Source organism: Chrysemys picta, chromosome 1 (genome assembly GCF_011386835.1).
Source record: "Chrysemys picta bellii isolate R12L10 chromosome 1, ASM1138683v2, whole genome shotgun sequence".
Classification (NCBI taxonomy): Eukaryota; Metazoa; Chordata; order Testudines; family Emydidae; genus Chrysemys; species Chrysemys picta.
Window position 1 is genome coordinate 19,932,583 of NC_088791.1, and position 12,418 is coordinate 19,945,000.

Consider the following 12,418-nt stretch of genomic DNA (forward strand, 5'->3'; position numbering starts at 1 on the left):
CTGAGGATTAGAGTTACAGTTAGCTGACGGGCCCATCAGCACATTGCCAATCAGTTGCATAGCCAAGAAGAGAACCAAGAGTCCTGACTCATACCACTTAGTCTTTCAGGCCCTATGTAATTAATGATGTTACGTGTTTATTGATGGGTTTGATCATTGGGTACATTTTCTCCTTAACACATACATATGATCAAAGTCAATTTAGAAAGCACTTTGGACATGAAGGATCTATGAGTCAAGTATTATTATTCTCACCAAAGACATTTTATCTCAAGAAAGGCACAGTACCATTTTGGTATTAACAGGAATTGTGCATCTGAATCAAGGGGTGTGTATATGCTACAGGGTCCAAGCAGAAAGAATTACAGGTAGAATTTTATTCTTAAATCTGAATTTCCTGAGTTTGGGGGGTGTTTTTTTTTAGTTTGTTTCCCTGCCTTGATATTAGTTAAACATAGTTTTCCTGTTATGTATGAAACAGCAACATTCAAAACTATGACAACAGCTTGTGAGTAACTGCCAGTGTGATGATAGTTAACCACCCGAGTTTAGCCCAACATGTCTTAAAATTGATCTTAGAGTGAGGACAATAGCAATCTTGATTAGAAAGTGGAGAAAAGAAATGATAAGTAACTATTCTCCAAAAGATATGCTGACTGTCAAGCTAGAAAAATAATTAAGGATTAAAAAATAATGAACTAGCCAATTAAAATCATAATAGCAGAATTATGTCTTGGTTAAAAAAGGTACTTAAGCATGTGTACAACCTTAAGTAAGTGAAATGTCCTACTGAAATGTCAGGAATAAATTGAAGTCAATGGATTTAAATTGAAGTCAATAGTACTACTCAGATGCTTAAGTACCAAGGTAATCAGGGCCATAATTTGTAGGAAGGATTAATATAAAGTCCATAGATATGCTTTCAGTCAAACATTGGTATCCGTACTCAATGAGTTTAGTGGGTGATTTGATTGAGATCAGGTTGAGTAAAAGTTGAGTAAGGGTCTCAAGATTTGTCCCTTTGTACTGATAATTTTATAAATCACTCCAGTCAAATCGAGTAGTCAGCATCTTGCTATGTGCAGATGTTTCTCCAGAGAACTTTAAATGAGGAAAAAACACATTTTATGTTGACAAACTCTATCCTAGTTGAAAAATTAGACAAGCATAGTATGCACCACATTCATCATGCATTGGCATGTCCCAATTAAACAAGGGTGACACCAGAATGTGTCTTTAGAAATCACTGGCATTCTTAATTGGTCAATAACTATCTAGTCACACACTATATTAAATACAATTTCCTATCAATGTGCTATCTTAGCATCTGATTCTGTAGATGCTTCTCATAGAAGTGCCGTTGAAATCAATGGGATTTCTATGCCCAGAGCATCTGGAGAAGAAAGTACTTTAGTATCTCACCTAAGACTGTGAAAAAGATACTCTGCACTTAGAAAACCAGCTATTTGTATAAAATAACCTACATAGTGACGATTACATGATGGTACTATATAGAGCTGATGGAGCCAAATAAAATACAGAAAAGACCTAGAGTTATGAGATGTTAAAATGACAACTCAGTGTTCCAGTATAGGGATTACTGGGTCCCAGTGGTATTTGCTTACTACATGAGTGCAGGTCATCCAAACACCGATGAAGAACCTTTCCAAGATGGGGAAAGTGTGTCATGCAACTTGCCCTTTACAAGAGGATTCCCTCTTGTATTAGGAGAGTAGGTTGACCAACTTCCCCAAGATGAAGCTAGGCAAAACCAGGAATTTTGGAGGGAGCACATTAGAGTGAGTTTTACAGTCTGGATGGGAAAGGGCACAAAAGAATCATAAGTATCCAAATGTTTGGATGCTCCTTGGAATGTCTGGAATCATACAAATTTCTAATGGAGATGATCTGAGTTTGTATGCTCTCACACAGAAAATCAAGGCACTGAGTGCCCCATCAGGTGACAAACCAAATGAAAGGGGCGTAGGGGTTTCACAATGTCCCCACATGCTTTTGATTAAAAGGAGATCAAGCATGGGAACAAGGTTGAGACTGCTCAGAGCAAATTTTCCATTAAAAGCAGGTTAGCACTGAAAGCACAATTGTTCTACAGAATTTTCTTTGAAGGTTTCAAGGTCTCCTACTGGGGTACATGATACAACTGATGACTGGGAATTTCAGGTTAGAGACTGAAGGTGATTCAAGATGGTAAATGTCTTATGAATAAAACAGAGAGGAAGAGAGATGGAGATGTATTCATTCAGTGAAATAGTTGTATGATGAATTAGATAATTATGTTATGGTGTGTTCTGAGATAGTATAGCTAGATGCAAAATCTTTTAAGGTGCCGTATCAGAGTCATATTAAGGAGGAATAAGGAAAGGTCATTGTGAAATATTACAATCATGCTGATGATTAATTAGATTGGACTGTCTGGCTCATAGTAGAATGGCAGATCTTAGAGTTGTTTCTGGAAAGTGCCTGGAGGATAACAAGATGATCTATAGTTATTCTCTCTGTGTGCAAGTGTGACACTCTATACCTCGGGGAGCATGCTGTAAGCCCCATATTCCTCATTTATATATAATTGTGATATTGCATATAAAGCATGCCATGTGATGTATCAGGGGAAAGGTTATGATCTGCTGAAACCCACTGTTCCATCTAAATATGTATATCATTAATGCATATGAAGTTATGAGAATTGTGTTGTATGAGTGTCACTAAAATATGCTGTGGGTTTGGGAAGCGCCCAGATACTAGCTCCCCAAAGACAATAACAAAGGGGATCACCAATGCCTGGGCAGGTGTCGAACAACTATCAACAGCCATTATCCAGAAAGGGAGCTACAATTCAATTACTTACTTGCACAAAGCCACACCAGGGGAACTGTTCAATCTTGCCTGGTGACCAGGGCTGGCTCTGGCTTTTTTGCCACCCCAGGCAAAAAAGCCGCTGGCCGTCCCCCCCCCCCTACGGGGGGGGGGGGGGGGGAGGGCAGTCAGAGCCCTGGGGGGAGGGCGCTGGGGGGGAGGGCGGCCGGAGCCCTGGGAGGAGGGCGGCGAGCCCCGGCCCGGGCTCCGCTCTCCCCCCGGCGGCCAGAGCACAGGGGGCAGGGCGGCGAGAGGGCGGCGAGCCCCAGCCAGGGCTTGCCGCTCTCCCCCCCCAGCGGCCGGGGGGAGAGCCCCAGCCAGGGCTCGCCGCTCTCCCCCCGGCAGCCGGGGGGAGGGCGCCGGGGGGGAGGGCGGCCAGAGCGCCGGGGGCTGGTGCCTAGAGCCGGCCTTGCTGGTGACTCAGCAATGCCCACCAGACATACCTGGACTTGTGCTCCCCAAGCACATGGACTAAGGGTATAAAACAGAACACAGTGGCCCCATGCTTTGCCTTTTCTCCTCCCCCCACGTGTGCTGCAAGCAACAAGGACACTGAGAAGACTGAAGACTCTAACAGAGGAAACTGTCCCAGATTTCAAGGGTGAAACCTGTGTACTATGAACTGCAATATCCAGTGGGGTGAGAAAACTGCTTAATCTAAATGTTGTCCAGTCTAATAGGGTTGAGAGTATAGACTGTGTGCTTATATTTTATTTGGTAACCACTCTGACTTTTTGCCTATCACTTATTATAACGTAACTCTATCTTTTGTAATCAATACATTTGCTTTACTGTTTATCTTTACCAGTGAGTTTGCCTGAACTGCTTGGTAAATCTGCTCAGGTTTGCAAACGCTGGTGTATGTCCCCTTTCCATTAATGAAGTGGTGAACCAATTAATAAACTAGAATTGCTCAAGAAAGGGTCTTGAGCAGTGCAAGATGGTATATTGCTCAGGTACAAGGTTGGGAGCTGGGGGGATTTGGCTGGGGTCTTAATCTGTGTGATTCATGAGTGGCTCTGAGAGCATTCATGCAATGTACCTGGGTGTGGGACTGTACATATGGTTGCGCTGAGTGATAACGGCATTGGAGGGGTTTGCTGCTTGTCACTTGCAAAGCGTTGTGCGAAACAGTTAAGGTGGCACAGCGGTTCCACAATCCCAGGCTGCACCCCGGGGATCCTGTCACAGCAAGTAGATAACAAAAGAAGAATTTGAATTTGGGACAGTAGCCCATATGTGATGAACAGGAGTACTTGTGGCACCTTAGAGACTAACAAATTTATTAGAGCATAAGCTTTCATGGACTACACGGCTGCTACTCTGAAACCTGTCATATGTGATGAGTTGCTTGAAGGCCAGCATGGTAGATAAGGGTTTTCAGTCAAGGCTGGAAATGCAGAAGACATACTCTGGTATAATAGTATGACAACTGGTGTACAGGGAGAGGGTGGGAGTTCAGGCTGGAGTTATATTTTCTAGAGATTAAATTCATGGAAAAGTATTTGTGGATAAACATATTCCTGGGGTGGTGGGGTTTTGTTTGTTTCTTTCCTTTTTTAACATGGAGCAGATATTTATAGATCTAGAGAAGCTTTAGCGTTATTTAGGTTTTTTCATTTTTTATATTCCCCACCCTCCCACACCCATGGAGGACTTTCTAACTCCCCCCACACAGTTAAAAATGCCAGCACTGTTATACATTAAATATGGGGGAAATTAAGTCTTGTCTTCCTAACGTTTTTTAGTGCAAGAGACATTTAAGCAAAGAAGATCACTAAGGCCTTGGCTACACTTGTGGATTCACAGCGCTGCTGCGGCAGCGCTGTGAAGCGTGAGTGTAGTCGCGCCGCCAGCGCTGCGAGTGAGCAGCTCTCCGAGGGGAATAGCTTGCAGCGCTGCGAGTGAGCAGCTGCAGGCTCTGATTACACTGGCACTTTACTGCGCTGCACTCGCTGCGCTCGAGGGGGGTGTGTGTGTTTTTTCACACCCCTGAGCGCAGCAAGTGCAGCGCTGTGAATTGCCAGTGTAGCGAAGGCCACAGAAACAAAAGCAGCCACTAAATTGGTCATTTGAATTGTTCATGAAAGGTCATTTAGACTCAGAGATCAGTTTGGGGTTGTTGTTGTTCTCTGCCCATTATTTTCTGTAGCACAGATTAAAATGCCATAAAACAAAGTCAGAGTAACATAGAAGTCAAGAGAGATACTATGGGCAATTGAGGATTTGGGCTAGCTTGGAATATTTCAGTGGCATAGCAACATGGTAAGTAAAACCAGTGGCTAATTAGGGGCTGCAATTGTTTACACAAGCATCAGGAAGAGGAGGTTTGGTTTTATATTCAGATTACATGGTGAGCAAAGGGTTAGCCAGAATTGTGGAAAAAGGAATGTTATTTTTTAAAAGTTCTGCTTTTTTATATCTGTTTCCAGAACTTTTAATTGTGGTCTCCTAGGATGAACAGCCAACAGGATTGTCAAACAATCTTCTGAGCTTATGAGTTAGGCATTGTTGAGATAATTAACTAGACTGCTGCAGATCCTATGCTAGTAGTTAGATGCTGTGTTATTTGGTTTTTTGTTGTTGTGGTCTTCTCAAACGTAGCTCTCATGGCCAGCCATGTGCCTAGGCTAATTAATCCCTGTTTCCAGTTTGCTCTGACTGTAATAGAATTGCTTTGTCAAGCCCCGCGATGTTTCTGCAAGAGGTAGATAAGTGGTGCAAGGATTTATATTTGGAATCCCAATAACACCCGAATGGAACCAAAGCTAGAGATTTAATAAGTCCAGTGTTTGTTTGTTTAACATTTTCTAATATATCATATGTAATTATGTTTAGTGGTTGGCTACCCTCTAAGTACCTGTCATGTCACCACTCTGAGACTCCACTAGTCAATAATTTAAACACAAAAAAGAAGAGTCTTTCTGGTCCATGACTATTACTTGAATTTTTAGGTATCTGGTCAAACTGGACTTACTCATGGCCCAGACAAGGATGAATATATGAAAACAGATCTCAGACATGTTATTTAATTTAGTAATTTGACTGTGGGTGTGGGAAGGTTAACAGTTATTTACCCCAATGCCTACTGGGCTTCAGCTTTCTTTTCCTCCTCTATAGAGTTTGAGCAATTGTGGCCAGTACAAACATAGCCAATGTTTTTAGTTGGATGACCCTGAATTACAAAGTTCATTTCTAGATCCAAACATTCCCAAAGGTTAGGAGTATTTAGTTTTGATTTGTTTCAACCCTTAATAGAGATTGGCCCAATCACAAAGGTGGTATACAGATCCAGCACCAAACTGCACTGACAGATAAACATAAGAACAGCCATACTGGGTCAGACCAAAGGTCCATCAAGCCCAGCATCCTGTCTTCCAACAGTAGACAAAGCCAGGTGCCCCAGAGGGCATGAACCGAACAGGTAATCATCAAGTGATCCATCCCCTGTTGCCCATTCCCAGCCTCTGGCAAACAGAGGCTAGGGACACCATCCCTGCTCATCCTGGCTAATCGCCATTGATGGACCTATCCTCCATGAACTTATCTAGTTCTTTTTTTGAACCCTGTTAGCCTTGGCCTTCACAACATCCTCTGGCAAGGAGTTCCACAGGTTGACTGTGTTGTGTGGAAAAAATACTTCCTTTTGTTTGTTTCAAATCTGCTGCCTATTAACTTTATTTGGTGACCCCCTAGTTCTTGTGTTATGAGAAGGAGTAAATAACACTCCTTTATTTACTTTCTCCACACCAGCCATGATTTTATAGACCTCTGTCATATCCCCCCTTAGTTGCCTCTTTTCCAAGCTGAAAAGGCCTTGTCTTATTAATCTCTCCTCATATGGAAGCTGCTCCATATCCCTAGTTATTTTTGTTGCCCTTTTCTGAACCTTTTCCAATTCTAATATTTATTTTTTGAGATGGGGCGACCACATCTGCACGCAGTATTCAAGATGTAGATGTACCATGGATTTATGGTACAATATGAAGCAATATGATATTTTCTGTCTTATTATCTATTCCTTTCTTAATGATTCCCAACATTCTGTTTGCTTTTTTGACTGCCGCTGCATATTCAGTAGATGTTTTCAGAGAACTATCCACAATGACTCCATGATCTTTATTGAGACCCCATCATTTTATGTATATAGTTGGAATTATGTTTTCCAATGTGCATTACTTTGCATTTATCAACATTGAATTTCATCTGCCATTTTGTTGCCCCGTCACCCAGTTTTGTGAGATCCTTTTGTAGCTCTTCGCAGTCTGCTTGGGACTTAACTATCTTGAGTAGTTTTGTATCATCTGCAAATTTGGCCACCTCATTGTTTACCCCTTTTTCCAGATCATTTATGAATATGTTAAATAGGACTGGTCTCAGTACAGACCTCTGGGGGGCACCACTATTTACATCTCTCCATTCTGAAAACTGATTATTTATTCCTACCCTTTGTTTCCTAACCAGTTACCAATTCATGAGAGGACCTTCCCTCTTATCCCGTGACATCTTACTTTGCTTAAGAGCATTTGGTGAGAGACCTTGTCAAAGGCTTTCTGAAAATCTAAGTGCACTATATTCTCTGGATCCTCCTTGTCCACGTGCTTGGCCCCTCAAAGAATTCTAGTAGATTGGTGAGGCATGATTTCCATTTACAAAAACCATGTTGACTCTTCCCCAACAAATTATGTTAATCTATGTGTCTGACAATTTTGTTCTTTACTACCGTTTCAACTAGTTTGCCTGGTACTGAAGTCAGGCTTACCGGCCTGTAATTGCCGGTATCACCTGTGGAGCCCATTTTAAAAATTGGGGTCACATTAGCTATCCTCCAGTCATTTGGTACAGAAGCTGATTTAAATGATAGGTTACAAACCACAGTTAGTAGTTCTGCAATTTCACATTTGAGTTCCTTCAGAACTCTTGGGTGAATACCATCTGGTCCTGGTGACTTATTATGTTTAGTTTATCAATTCGTGCCAAAACCTCCTCTAATAACACCTCAATCTGGGACAGTTCCTCAGATTTGTCACCAAAAAAGAATGACTCAGGTTTGGGAATCTCCCTCACCTCCTCAGTCGTAAAAACCAATGCAAATAATTCATTTAGTTTCTCTAAAATAGCCTCATCATCCTTGAGTGCTCCTTTAGCATCTCGATCATGTAGTGGTCCCACTGGTTATTTAGCAGGCTTCCTATTTCTGATGTACTTAAAAAAAATTTTGCTATTATTTTTTGAGTCTTTGGCTAGCTGTTCTTCAAATACCTTTTTGGCCTTCCTAATTATATTTTTACACTTCACTTGCCAGAGTTTATGCTCCTTTCTATTTTTCTCACTAGGATTTAACTTCCAGTTTTTAAAGAATGCCTTTTTGTCTCTCACTGCTTCTTTTACTTTGTTGTTTAGCCATGGTGACACTTTTTTGGTTCTCTTACTATGTTTTCTAATTTGAGGTATACATTTAATTTGAGGTATACCCCAATATAACACTGTCCTCGGGAGCCAAAAAATCTTACTGTGTTATAGGTGAAACCGCATTATATTGAACTTGCTTTGATCCGCCGGAGCGCGCAGCCCTGCCCCCCCAGAGCGCTGCTTTACTGTGTTATATCCGAATTCGTGCTATATTGGGTTGCTTTATATCAGGGTAGAGATGTCTATCCCTACTGCTATATTCTTATTATTAGAGCATGGAATTTCTATCCATAGAGATTCTACGGTAGAGTTTGGTTCATTTGAGATTTACTTCATTTGATTCTATGATTTCTTTCACACATAGTGCCACTCCCCCACCAGCGCCACCTGTTCTGTCATTCCAATATATTTTGTACCCTGTTATTATTGTGTCCCATTGATTATTCTCATTCCACCACGTTTCTGTGATGCCTATTGTATCAATATACTCATTTAATACAAGGAACTCTAGTTCACCTATCTTATTATTTATACTTCTAGCATTTGTATATAAGCACTTAAAAAAATTGTCACTTTTTAGCTGTCTGCCATTACATGATGTAATTGAATGGGACTCTTTTTCATTTGACTGTTTCTCATCAAATCCTACCCATATTTTATCATCTTCCATCCTCTCCTTCTTACTAGGACATAGAGAATCTCCATTAATAGATCCTCTCCTAAGGGATGTCTCTGTCCGAACCACATGCTTCTCCGCACCTGTTGACTTTCCCCAGCCCTTATTTTAAAAACTGCTCTACAAACTTTTTAATTTTAAGTGCCAGCAATCTGATTCCATTTTGGTTTAGGTGGAGCCTATCCTTCCTGTATAGGCTCTCCCTTTCCCAAAAGTTTTCCCAGTTACTAATCTAAACCTCTTCTCCCTACACCACCATCTCATCCACACATTGAGCCCCTGCAGTTCTGCCATCTAATTGGCCCTGTGTGTGGAACTGGAAGCATTTCAGAGAATGCTGCCTTGGAGGTCCTGGACTTCAATCTCTTATCTAGCAGCCTAAATTTGGCCTCCAGGACCTCTTTCCTATCCTTCCCTATGTCATTGGTACCTACATATGCCACAATCACTGGCTCCTCCCCAGAACTACACAAGTCTTTCTAGATGTCTCGAGAGATCTGCAACCTTCGCCCCAGGCAGGGAAGTCACCATGCGGTTTTCCCGGTGATCACAAGCTCAGCTATCTGTTTCTAATGATCGAACCGTCCATAACTATTACCTGTCTCTTCCTAATAACTCAAGTTCCCTCCCTGGAGAGGTATACTCAGTGTGAGAGGATACCTCAACATGAAGATAGATAGGTCCATCCCTAGTTATAATAAATCTCCATTTACAGGAAATACTGGTACTCTTCATCAACTTCACAGTTCAGCAGCAGTTCTCTTTGGAAAAAAAACAAGGCATTTCAATAATCTATCTAGACACTCAGTGCTTTGAAAGTTACATAAGTAGATAAGAAGCTTCTGTAATTAAACAGTTGCTTCGGAACGTACAGGCTGCTCTTGGCAAAATGCTTGGGCACGAAGGTAGCTTTGAAATAATTGAATTAGGCAAGTGCATTCATATTACACTACCAGATTTCAGTGAGCATCAAAATTAAATATAAAAAGTGAAGTAAGATGGATAAATGACCCATGATCTCCCTTGCCTCAGAAGAGGGTTGGGGAGTTGCAAATGGGTTATAGCCATCTTGTGAAGAAGAGAGGGAGGCGGAGTAACCTCACCAGGCTCCAATGCAGCACTCTGCCTGCTGCCTTCATGCCTGTCTAATTTTCAGCTTTTGTTGAAAGGGGAGATTTCTCAGGCCTTCAGGACCATCTCCAAAGTGTCAGGACTTCTAGCTCTGCCATAACCATGAATGCCACATATACGACAGCTGCAGAAACTGCTGCTGCGAAAGTTATATTGAATAGACCAGAATGTTACATATGTCCTTCGCTTTAGCACTCTAAGTAGCCATGTTGACTTCAATGGGACTACATATAGGAGTAAAGTTAAGCACATTCCTAAGTGTTTTCAGGATTGGGGCCTAAGTTTGTATGTGCAAATGCCAGCTTCTCTTTTTGTACTGTAATGAGGCCTTCCATATGGACCTAGAAATATGCTGCTTTAAACAAGTATCCAGTCTCTGACAGTTGCCATTAAGTAGATACTTTCGAGGAAGCTGAATGAAAGCCTGAAGTGAACACTTATGGAATAACCTCTAGCAGTTATTGACTGTCTTATCACCTGAAGCATGAGGTGATACCTAAGACTATGATTATGTCACGGACGTCACAGAATCTGTGACATTTTTTGCTTCAGCTGTCAGCCAGTGGTAGCTCTAAAAGTACTCAGGTGGCGGGGCCCCCCACAGCTCCCAGCCACAGCAGGGACTCTCCGCAGCTGCCAGTTGATGCCCTGGAGCTCCAAGCCATAATGGGGGACCTCTGCAGCTTTGAGCCATGGCAGGGGGACCCTGCAGTTCCCAGCTGCTGGCCCCGAGCTTTGAGCCATGGTGGGCGCCCCCAAGTTCTGAGCTGTGGTGAGGGGGACCCTGGAGCTGCAGCAACAGTGGGCACTGGACCCCACACACACGCCCCATTTTGTCATAGTTATTTTTAGTAAAAGTCACAGACAGGTCATGGGCTTCGGTGAAATTTTGTTTATTGCCCATGACCTGTCTGTGACTTTTACTAAAATAACGGACAAAATCTTAGCCTTACTTATATACCCCTCAAATAAATAAATAAAGAAATTGAGAATCTAATATAGCCAAGCTTGTTCTAATTAATGTAAGTGTGAAAGCTCTTATTACCCATATAAAAGTCCAGTTCATAAGAGAGCTGCAGAAATGTTGGCAAATAACATATCATTATGGCTATTTGCTTACTTTTTGACCTTGCCCCTCTGTAATTAGTCCCCATACACAAATAAATACACTGATAATCTGCGTGCTGTATTTCTGCACTGGCTGTATTAACAATATAGAAGCTATTTAAATGAACAAAGCATGTGTTTGAGGATGTGGTTGCGTGCTGTGGTAGGGGCGGGGATATCACCAATTACCATTTGCCCTTTTGGCTGGAAGAAAGGCACAGCTCGTAGCTTCTAGCAGGCATGAGGTAGATAATATTGCAAGCAAGATGGTAGGAAAAAGGCTTAACTGTACCCTGATCAAAGATTAAAGCTGGCAAACACACCCCATTTGGGTAACAAATGGACTTCAAAGATCTGGCGGGGCCTCATTTTTATTTTCTGTCTTGTGTGGTATTTGCCAATTAAGGACAATTTGTATTAAATGAAGCAAGAGAGAGCATTCAGAGCATGAATTGAGCCATTGCTAAAAATCATAAATTGGATTAGTTTGGCATCTAATTCTTGGCAATTTTGATTCAAATGCTTGGAGTGTAAGTAAGGGGAATAATTGAGGGATGAGATTGAGTTTAGTGCTGAATACTTCTGAAAAGCCAATTCCATGTGCTCGGCATCAGCATAGTGTGGGCAAGGAAGGGAATTCAGAAGATGAGTGTATTCGATATTTTTTATTTTTGCCCTATGAATAAAATTCACCCCAGTGCAGAGGTGAATGTACCCCAATGCAAGGCCTATGTATCACTTAAGCCCCTTGAACCAAATTCTTGCCCCTTCCTTATGGTTGCAAGGCTCCTCTTTACCCTGGCACAACAAAACCACTGCAATACCACTGTGCCTGGGAAGGAAGCATGTTAGCAGCAGCCTGCATCAGGGCGGCTCACATGCTGTGTATCATGGGAACTAGCTCTGCAGGTTTTCCTGACATGGATACCCACAGCAGCTCCTCAGGGAGAGCTGAGATGGGCAAATGGATTGGTAGGGGTACCATATTTTAATTTTTAAAAAGGAGGACACTCCATGGGGCCCCGGCCCCACCCCTTCCCCAACTCTGCCCCCTCCCCTGAATGCTGCCCCTCCTGCTCCTCCCCCTCCCCTGCTTCCCGCAAATCAAATGTTTGCGGGAAGCCTGAAACAGGTAGGCTGGGGCGGGGTGCGGCGCGGCTCAGTCCGGCCCTCCTGGCCGAGCAGCTCTGTTCGGCGGCCGGCCGGCCCAGGCAAGAG

At 42.5% G+C, this 12,418-nt stretch overlaps 1 protein-coding gene and 1 long non-coding RNA gene across 4 annotated transcripts in view; one reads left to right on the forward strand and one right to left on the reverse strand.

Moving 5' to 3' along the window:
* The window catches only part of SEMA3A (semaphorin 3A), a 412,334-nt gene that overhangs the window by 334,937 nt on the left and 64,979 nt on the right, over positions 1 to 12,418 (reverse strand). The window lies entirely within an intron of this gene.
* LOC135972916 (uncharacterized) overlaps positions 3,329 to 12,418 on the forward strand; it is a 48,937-nt gene continuing 39,847 nt past the window's right edge. For both annotated transcript variants that reach the window (XR_010589541.1, XR_010589538.1), the window contains exon 1: positions 3,329 to 3,513. This is a non-coding gene — a long non-coding RNA (uncharacterized LOC135972916). The remainder of the gene's footprint in view (positions 3,514 to 12,418) is intronic.